Source organism: Symsagittifera roscoffensis, chromosome 7 (genome assembly GCF_963678635.1).
Source record: "Symsagittifera roscoffensis chromosome 7, txSymRosc1.1, whole genome shotgun sequence".
NCBI lineage: Eukaryota > Metazoa > Xenacoelomorpha > Acoela > Convolutidae > Symsagittifera > Symsagittifera roscoffensis.
In genome coordinates, this window is record NC_087068.1 from 22,457,143 (window position 1) to 22,467,994 (window position 10,852).

Below are 10,852 nucleotides of genomic sequence, written 5' to 3' on the forward strand. Positions count from 1 at the left end.
CGTTGCTTTGTCACTGTTGTTGCCTCTGTGTTCAACAACACACTCACACAGAGTTCGCTCTGAGTGAGTGAGAAGCCTCTTCCTAAAATAGCTGAGCTTTTACTGCTTGGATTGGGAACCAAACACACCTGTCTGTCGTTACTAAGCTCATTCAGTTTCCTCATCCTAAATGTCGCTATTAAAATCTGATTTGTTTTTAACCTAACCTTCTGATCTAGGAAAATTGGCCATTTGCTTAATTAATCATGATTTTATTGCTGGTTTCTTTTCATACTCTCTGGGTCCTTTATTCTTATCAACCCGTCGTTGAGCTCAATAGTGACATCGAAGTTGCGCACAAAATCTCGTCCTAGGATGAACTGCTCGGACTCGTTGATATTCTCGACGACCAGGAAACTCATCTAGAGATGTCTCCCTCCTAGCTGCAACGAGATGATGGGGGTCCTTCCGGTCACTTATTTTGCACCCTGATTAGCACCCTATATTGCACCCCGCTCACAGTCTGATATTAGTCGGTATCAGATCTGATCTATCAAAACCTATGTCGGTCCAAGATCTCACAGGCATGACACTGACCACTGCTCCGGTTTCTAATAGTCCCTTCACGGAGAGTTGTCTACCCTGCACGTCTGGTACATGCGCGGCCAGATCGGCTTCACAGCCTATGTGGACTGCGTCTTGTTCGAGCATGGCGTAATGTCCGCTTCGTCGGACCTTGAGCTCTTCTCGAACGATGTAGATCCGCCCTACCTGGTCACTTGCATCGGTAACGTGAGCCTTAGTGTAAATGGTTATGCCGTCCACATTCCTGAGAATTGGGTATGTATCATAAAATTCAATGTAGTGTCCATCTACTTTCACTAGCCTCGGTCCACCTGTTGTGAGCAACGCTCTCACTGCCCTATTGTCCAGTTTGGGGTTTTTCTGTCTCAGTTAGTCCGCGTAGATGACCAGATGTACTGCCGTGATCTCGGACGGCTCGTTCAAGTTCTTCACCACCTGATGGCCCGCGACTGATATGATCGACATTATTTTCGTCACCTCCCTTGTCATACCGCAGGTCATTCCCGAGACGATATTCAACTTTAAACCCTGCTTCCTGGGTTCCTGGTTGTCCTCTTTGTGCGTTGCTCTTCTGAGAATGTCAAGTTTCTCGCGCAGCTCTGTATTTTCTAACTTTGACCTTACACACTGCTCAACCTCTTCGGGGACCAATTTTTGCTGAACATTCTGTAATGCAGTCCGTGCCGCTAGGCCATAATCCCCTTTGAGCGCACCGACTGACTCTTCCTTAAGGCTCAAGGCAATTGTCTCATCAGGTAAGGTCTTCATCTTTTTGGTTGTGAATGTACCTGTTATCACCTCTTTCTTCCGCGATTCGGCTTCATTCATCAGGCGGGATCTACTTGTCTCCACCCTCGAAATACCGAAAGCGCCTCTTCATCTCGGGGATGCTTCGCGTCCGCTACTGCATCCCAGAATTGAGTGCAATCCGACTTGAAATGTCCCTCTAAATTACAGAAGAAGCATTTCGGTTCATATTTCATTATGAGCCCTCTCACATAATCTTCGTGGTCCTCGTCGGTTGCATCAACGTCGTCAAGAAAGTAGCCTATCGCCTTCATATTTTGTTTTGTAAGTAGAACAGGCTGAAATTTTGTGGTCCATCGAACCACACTTTGCACTTGACCTCCTCTCATCCATGTCATCACGAGGTCTATACCAACTGGAATTAGCGTCAATATTTGTTCCACTGTAGTTGTAATTGTTGTAACGATTTTGCGCCCTTGGTTTTATGAGTAAGTACTCACGCGACTTTGTGCGCAAATCATCGGGCGTGGGCGCTTGATCCAGCGATAGGGTGAAATATGTGACCAACATGGTTTTTAAAAAATTATATTTTTTACTGCAATGCAAAAGCTCCAAAAATTGCACTTGACCTCCTCTCATCCATGTCATCACGAGGTCTATACCAACTGGAATTAGCGTCAATATTTGTTCCACTGTAGTTGTAATTGTTGTAACGATTTTGCGCCCTTGGTTTTATGAGTAAGTACTCACGCGACTTTGTGCGCAAATCATCGGGCGTGGGCGCTTGATCCAGCGTTAGGGTGAAATATGTGGCCAACATGGTTTTTAAAAAATTATTTTTTTTTACTGCAATGCAAAAGCTCCAAAAATAAATTTGAAAAAACTTGCGTGAGCCTGCCTACTCAACTCCTTCAATATCAAAAATTTCCCTTCAATCTCTTAGAAGCTATTAGCGACTCAGATAAAGTTAAACACAGGGTCTGCCAGTGTTGAGTCCTTACTAACTCTCTCAGTCACCTAGTATAACAAAATTTCACAAGATCTTATAACTAACACGCAAAACATAAATAATAACCAGATAAGATTATACTATTTTGTTCAGTATCTTCGTACCGCTACAGACGCATCAAATCACTGCTTTGTTTAAAATCAAGCAATTTTTTATAAAGGAGCAGTGATGGTTTTAGTAACAGATGAATAAAACTTAGTCTTAAAGAAAAAGACTTCCCTCGATTGGAACACTCCAAAAGAACGAAACCCAGGACACTGTCTTCTCAAGTGAGTGTCTCTTGTCTAATACACTCATTGCGGTCTTCCTTTATATGTCCTGTGATTGCGCGAGCTGTCCTACTTCGTAGCTCAAGGCAACCTCTTGATCGAAAATAACTAGAGTCTAAGCAAAAGCTCTCCCACACCCGGACAGCACCAAGTGCACGAGAGAAGGGGACAGCTTCGTCTTCTCAATGAGTGTGTCTTGTCTAATACACACACCGTGGTCTTCTTTTATCTATTCCCGGATTGCCCGAGCCTTTCTCTTAGGAAGCTCAAGGCAACCACCCAACCAAAACCAAAATAACTGTCAAAAAAAATCTTGTTCGGATACTTTTGATGAACCCCATTTAGAATCCAAAGTTGATCGGGAATCTCCGGGTCAACTGGGCCACTTTTTTCCTAATACACACGTCTCGTGAGTAGTCGACTCTCTATTTGACCTTAAAAGGATATCTAAGGATGTTTAAATTGTCCCGGAGTGTCCTTCCAAATTTTCACTAAGGAGGATTGTTAAAGGGCTTAAGTCATTTCGGAGGGTTACTTCGGAGGGTTGTTAAGACACTTAGCTTGCTCTGGAGGCTTACCTCAAAGGGTAGCTAAAACACCTAAATTGCTTCGGAGGGTCCCCTTAGTTCACTAAGGAGGGTCAAAAAGAGGCTTAAGTCACTCCGGAGTGTTACTTCAGAAGGTTCACTCAAAACTCTAAGTTTTTCAAGTTTCGCGTAAAGGGGTCTCCAGCTAGTCTCAAAAAGAGAAAAAAACCAGCTAAATTCACTCTGGGGGTTATTTTAACTGTCGCCGAGGGTTGCGTCAAAAATTTCTGTTAAGGAGTTTTGCTAAGGAGCTTAGCTGACTCCGGAGGGTTACTTCGGGGGGCTCCCCAAAAATCACGAAATTAGATATTTTCACCGCTGTAAAGCCTCCGATTGCGGTCTACCTTGCTTAAAACAAGGTGGGTTGAGTCGGTTAAGCTTCCCAGTAGGATAAAAAGGTGATTTTATAAAAATTTCTGCCGCTCGGAGGATTCCCTAAAATTTGGACCCTCCGAACTAACAAATTTTTTTTTGAAAATTTTTGTTGCCTGAAGTTATCAACCCAATAACGGTTGCGGTCCAGAAAATTGATAAAAAACATCGACTCATGTTACCATAAATTTTCCGATTGGTGGGCTAGAATTTGAGAAATCACCAAAAACGCGTTTGTTAAGTTGGCCTTTTTTCGCCATTTATATAGGTTCTAAGATTCTTTTTCCGCATTTCTTACTGAAAGTGCCTAAAAATAATTCAAACGAGCATAGTAGCCCTGGAATAATGCAAAAAACATGGCCAAATTTAGTTTGGAAACAAAAATTTTGTTTGGAAACCAAAATCGGTTTGGAAACAAAAACTATCAAATTTGGACACTCCGATTCCTTCCTTTCCCAATCTATAAGTCTATTGCTCTATCCACGGAGCTATTCGGATGGTAACTCAAAAATCGCCCTCTCAACCTAGCAAGTTGTGCTAGCAGGCTCCTAACGTAAAAGTTTTTATCACTCTAACTCTAAAAACTCAAAAATTCGATTCTCAAAACATCTTGACGAATTTCGGAAAATTACAAAAGTTTTGATCGAAAAAAAACATTTTTTTGCCAACTTCTACCAAGTCTTTTTCCGCGCGGTTACTTTAGTTAGGCGGAACGAACTACGTAGTAGCTCACTGTACAGAAGCTTTTTGCTGTTCGGAAAATCTCGGATATCCAAAATTTTGGGGTTTCACAGTTTGGTCGAAAATCGATGTTTTTCGACAAAATTGGGGTATTTCTCGGGTCTAAATGGGAGATACGTGATATATAATAAGGATGATAACCTATTAGTAGTCGCTAATCAATATTTACCCTCTTTGCACCAAAATACCCGAATTAAGATCCTTAACTCGCAATCGATGGGGGTGCAATGGGACAGCGCCAATTGTGCCCTCCACCGCTTAAGTTTTTATGAAATAGTACCCGAACGATACTGAAATTGTGTCAACAATACCCAACAGTTGTTGTGGATGTTGTCCCTGATGCCCCCTGATGAGTTTTGATCACGTCTGTCTGTCAGCTTGCCACTCTACCCTCCGGTCAGCGGCAAATTTATAATTAACGTGCTTAAATACTCAAACAACACTCAAGGGAGGGTATCTAACCTAGCACCAAAACACTCAACCTTTCGATCAGAAATGACGTAAATTATTCTGAAACAGCAACAAATAGAAAGGTTAGATCACATCTCGTCCGGAAACATTATATGAACTGTCATTTTGTGTTTTTCACTGTTTTTGGTCTTTGTTTTTTGTTACTTTTTTTACAGTTTTTTGTAGTTTTCCGTTTGTAAATAACTTTATTTTTGTATTTTCCTTGATTGTATATTATTTTGTTTTGGTTTTAAACTTTATCTTTACTTGTTTTTGCTCCCAGGGCCTTGGAATAAGCGGGCTCATGACTTCCCACCTAACCCTCCGGCCCCCGGAATTTTTGGTCTTAACAAAAGTATAAAGCTAAAAAGCACCAGGCGGAGGTTCAGTACCTTTCACCTAGTACAATAAAGGACCTTTAGGCCTCTAAATTGGGCATACGCCCGGAGATGAGGGTTGGTCGCTGAAAAGCTTGCTGATCATGATGGTCTTATGCCTTTAACCGGCCCACCCAGGAGCGCCATAAAAACGTCTATGTAACATGAAAACCTATTGTAACATAAGACCCATAAAAACCTCTTGACGACTGGTCGGCGTCAGTCACCTAAATTCTACTCGTTTTTCACCGTCTAGACCTAGCCATTTTTATCTAGTCTGCTTAAGTAAAAGTTACCATTTCTAGGCCATCAGTCAAACGACTTTTGATCAGCTTTCGTTTGCATGCAAAGATAATCACATTGCTGGGTCTCGGATTCCCAGACTACATGACTACCGTTCAAAACACGGCTCGAATACCATATTTTACTATGCTTTTAGTGACAATTATATACTAAATCCATCGGAGATGGATTGACCCTTTCCTCTTCCTAGCTACTCATGCTCTGAAATAACAAATAAAATCGAGGTTATTTCAATCGTTCAGGGCATTAAAGCAGCTAAAAAGTGAGTTTGTTACAGTCTCTTAACATAAAACAGTCTCTGAGCGCCAGGCCTCCGATTCCGTGCCCTTCCAGAAATAATATTGTTATTTCTCCCACTTCGTGGCACAATAGGGTACTGATCCTTCCGGCTATCGCACTGAAGCCTCCCTTCTTCTTCTTGGCTTCCGCTATATGTCTTATTGTGCGTGATTGTCACGATAAGAGGCTTCTGAATTTTTTCCGTTTTTTCTTGACCGTTTTTCACTTGTCAGTTCGGTTATTCTGTTTTTCCATCAGTTTTCTACCAAATATGGCCACCAATAAAGAGAGGAAACCAGTGACTGCACTGATAACTTGCCTTTAAATAAAAACTGAAAAGACCATAGAAGAATCAAAACAGGTCTGAGCCCGGAGATTTGAGACCGAAAACAGAATTCGACACTGATTTATTTGGATTGAAATCCAACATGTTTATTGGAAGAATGGTTGCCTTGAGAAGTTTAAAATGTCTAGCGCGGGCAATCCGAAGGCAGATAGCTAACACAGAACTCGGTGGGTGCAATAGTCTCCCACTTGAGAAAAATACTGCCTTTAAGTTTTGTCTGCTTAGTGCGGCACTAAACAAGGAAAGCTCTTTCTTGAGAAACCTGTTGGACTATTGAGTTGCGACAGACCAATTGCAATTTACATACATTTTTTCCTCTTCAAGTTGAATAAATTTTTTTTTCATTTTTTTAAAGATTTTGACATCATCGAACCGTGCTAGCAATATTTCAAAAAATTAACCTTTCATTGCTGAGAATAAATAAGAAATACGCTGTACTTGATAATTTAATAAGATTCGTGGTATTTTGTTCGTTAAAATTTTCGGACATTATCGTGTTGTGTTAACATTATCTGTTGTCGTCATAGAGCAAACATGATAGCAAGCGAATCAAATGAGTGAGTAGTAAAAAGCGATAGATGGAGACGAATCTAGACAAGACGAGGATAACTAAGCTAAATCATAGCTCTGGGAAATTTATACCGAAGAAAAAAAAGAAATCAATAATTGATCCTTTTGTGGAGAGAACCAAGAAGACTCGGAACCAGAGAGGAAAGAAAGTTTCAGGCGGAATAGTTGAAACTAGGAGTCAAATGGCATCGGAAGATGAAAACACAAGATTAGAATTAGAAATTCATCAGAACCCGATTCTGGATTAGAATGAAGCAAAAAGTGGAACCGAAGGAAATTGGAACAGGAGATTACCGAGTGAACTTACTCCGGTAGAACAGAGCCACGATTTCTCTACTTCGAGGAGGACTCATTTAGACTGAAAAACCAGCAGTAGGAGGCTCACCTACTGAAAATACCATGATGCATGGGGTAACAGGGAAAGCGGCAACGTCTTTCTCGTTTTCGCAACGAGTCAAGAATCATGTTGAGAGAGAAAGTCTGCGGGAGGAAATAAATAACAATAGCCAGGAAATTACTAAAAGCGAAAAACGCTTAGGAGAAAAAACGGACAAGTACTGGACCAGGAACTTTTCGCGAATGAGGCAGGAAGAAGAAGAAAGCGAGAAATGATTGAGGGCTGACCTGGAGCAACTTCGGAGTCCACAAGGGCAGACTCTTGGGACTCTCGATAAAAGGATAGACGCGATGATCGAAGCAGCACTCAGGTTATCATGGACAGAATGGACGATCTTGTAGGAAACAGGGGTGGATCGAGAAACAGGGGTGTTCACCCGAGAGAGACCAGCAGAGAGCCTAAAGTGAACTTCAATGAGCATTCAAACGAACGAAGGACGTATGGGTCCACGAGAGGTAGAAGTAACCCATCGAGTGGCGCAACTGGGAGTAACACGCCCAGGAATCCCACAAACATTAGAGGGGGTTCTATTGGCAGTAGGCCAATCTCGAACGAACAAGCTTCGCGAGACGCACATGCGAGAGGAAGAGGTGATTTCATAAACTGGAATCACACGAACGAGGGCAGAACTCAGCTCAGGGACTCGTACAGGAGATACGTTCCAGATTCCTCAATCAGCAGATATGAACAATCAAGCGGTAGATTCACGAGATGCAACGGCAGTGTCCACGGAGTTTGAACCTCTGAACAGGTCCTCGTAGTTTTTCTCACACGGTTGTCCAGGATCAATGAACGATGCGAGAAGACAAAAGTGTGTCCAGGAAAACAAGATGTTATAAGGATGAATCTGACGGTTGTGTAGATACCTGGATAGAAGTCATGAAGCTGAATTTTGAGGATGAAAACTTGACAGAATGACAAAAATGCAGTTCGCTCACGAACAACTCGGAAGGGACAGCCCTGAATTTCGGGATGGCCAAAAAGCAATACCCGCGTGATACTGCTGAGAAAATTGTCGAGATAATGCTGAACTGCTTTAGTTCGGGAGTGCAAGGACACCAAGCAAGAATGCGCTTTGAGAAAAGACGGCAACTCCAAAATGAAACCATTGACAAATTGTTAGATGACTTAGAAATGTTGAGAAGGCGCAGTCAGCCGAAGGAGTCAAACAGCAGGATGAACTTGGCAGTGGCTTCAAAGCTCGTTGATAGTGCGAGGAACGATGAGCTCATGGAAACTATACACCTCATGGAAACTATACACCTCTTTCAACCAATGGAAGGACAAACTATGCTTGCCAATGAGGACTGACTATGAGGAAACGCCAAACGTAAAGAAGCATCGAGTAAAAGACTGCACAACTCAAGCGATCAAAGATCTGGTTCTAAAAAAAACTTTTGAATTGAAATCTTTATTTAAACATTTTCAATGAGATCTGAAATAGTTGAGCTGATCGAATTTTCCGGAACTCCCCTCGTCATATGAATTAGTGTCATATAAACCAGTTCTGCCGGAAATATAGCAATTAAGAGGCAAGGTAGGGGAGGGGGACTTTGAGTTGCTACCTGCCGTTTTAAAATTTAAAGCGGATATTGGTTATTGTAATTTCGTCGAGCACGAGATCGAACTAGAAGAAGGCGCCGTTCCCCCCAGGGAGGTGGCGAGGCGCATGACAACTCATATATCGGAGGCGTGCCGAGCGGAATTAGAAATGCTAGAACGGAAGTAGAAATGATAAAACACTCTAAGTCACATTGGGCCGAGCGGAAATAGAAATGATGGAACCCTCGAAGTCAGATTGGGCTTAGGGAGTTGTCATAGCCAAAAAGAAAGGAGGACAGCTAAGATTCTCTTGCGGCTTTCGCTGCCTGAACCCGGTGACCATAAAGCACTCTTACCCAATATCACGTAGAGACGAGAGCCTCTGGAAACTTGGCGATGCCACGTTTTTTACAACACCAGACCTGGGTTTTGCCTTCTAGCAGGTTCCCCTATGGAAACAGGATAGAGAAAAAAAACAAGATAGAGGATTTGCATGTGAGTTAGGCTTGTACCAGTAGAACAGGATGCCCTTCGGTTTTGCAATGCGATGGCGACCTTTCAAAGACTGATGGCTCAGCCCTGACCAGCATGACGAAGAAGTATGGGAATCTCGTGATGTGCTATCTTGATGACGTAGTGATAGCGATACCCACCTTGGTAGACCACATTGACAGACTTGAAAAAGTCTTTGACTGTATGAAGAGAGCTGGCTTGAAATGCAAACCCTCTAAATGTGAGATCCTTAGGGTCTCAATAAAGTACCTGGAAGAATGGTAAACAAGAATGGCGTGATGCCTGATTCGGACGCGGTGGAGGCCGTGTTAACATCGAAAGCCCCAAAACGAACACGCAACTGATGAGCTTGCTAGGATTTGCGAATTTATATCGCGAGTTCATAAAAGGATACGCAGACAAAGTCTATCCGATGCAGCGACAGATGCGCAACAAAAGAAAGAAATTTGAATGGATTGAAAGAGCTCAGGTAGCCTCCGAGATTATAAAGCCGGAGCTGTGCGAAGCGCCAGTGCTAGTCATGCTCAAAGAGAATGACATGTATGTTCTCGACACTGATGCTTCAGTAGTAGCCATTTCCGGAATACTGCATCAGGAACAAGAAATGAATGGGAGAACAGTTCTCCGTCGCATAGCATACGGCAGTAAGGTGTTGAGCATTACTGAGATGAAACACGGTGCGCCAAAGCAGAAATATTTGCGGTAGTCACGTTCGTGGAGAAGTATCTCGCCTACTTGGGGAGCGCTCCCATTGAATTGCGAGCGGAAAACCGAGCCCTATCCTGGTTGCAAACGTATTCGATGGACCAGAGTTACATTGGTCGTTGGATAGTCAGGTTGGATAGCTACCACATGATAATCGAACACAGGATGCGTGACATGCACCAGAATGCTGACAGCCTCAACAAGAAAACTGAATTTTACGAAAAATTGGAACAGAAGCAGGCCAATCAGGCGGAATTCAAGGAGGGGTTCTCGTTTTTTTGCAAAGAGACTTACCAAGCACTTCCATCGATGAGGTAGCTGGACAATGCGGGACATCCTATTCCAGGACATCCCGAAACAACGATGGAGAAATCGGCAGAGATTAGACCTTATCCAAGAAGGACACGGAACCCTTGGATCTAATGCTACGTTCAAACCTGGAGCAAGACGAATTTTCTCGTATGAACATAAACAGTCTCTCCTTGCTAGATAAAACAGTGCAGGTCACACCAAAAGTGATGCGGATGCTGGGTGGATTATTAGAAAAATAGGTGACTAGAGATGATCCTGAATGGGCAGGAGCCATGCCATCGTTGACGGTCAGTGCCAAAGTACGGATAAAACCATCAAGACGCCAGCACATGCAATATGAAAGGGATTGTCGGGCAGTAGTTCAGCAAATAGTTTCCTCAATTCCACGGAGCGTTTTTATGAGAACATCGTTCAAGACGAGCGAACAAGAGGTCTGGACCTAGAAGAACACAGTTACTTTTGCGGAGCCTGATTAAGGACTGATAGAATTGGGTTGAAAAACTCGAAGCAAAAAAATTTGTCCGGGCAATCAGACACTGAAGGAAGCGGATATGTAGATGGACATGACCAAGTGGACAAGTTTTGTCTGGGGATTTTAGATGGATGAGTAGATTATGCACATTAGAATCTGCCGTGGAGAATTGATCCACGACAGCCTCATTTGTCCATAAGACCTCGAAGAAATCGGTGGTTGACACGTACTCAGATAGGAACTCGAGCACGGGATCGGAAATGTCAGAGTTAGCGATCCACACAATACTGTTGGAGA

General features: G+C 42.9%; 1 protein-coding gene across 1 annotated transcript in view; it reads right to left on the reverse strand.

The window, feature by feature from the left end:
• The window catches only part of LOC134851336 (C-1-tetrahydrofolate synthase, cytoplasmic-like), a 425,442-nt gene extending 418,950 nt beyond the window's left edge, over positions 1–6,492 (reverse strand). The window contains exon 1 of the mRNA XM_063867375.1: positions 6,489–6,492. The gene's annotated coding sequence lies outside the window, so the exon portion shown is untranslated. The remainder of the gene's footprint in view (positions 1–6,488) is intronic.
• Positions 6,493–10,852: the final 4,360 nt, after the last annotated feature.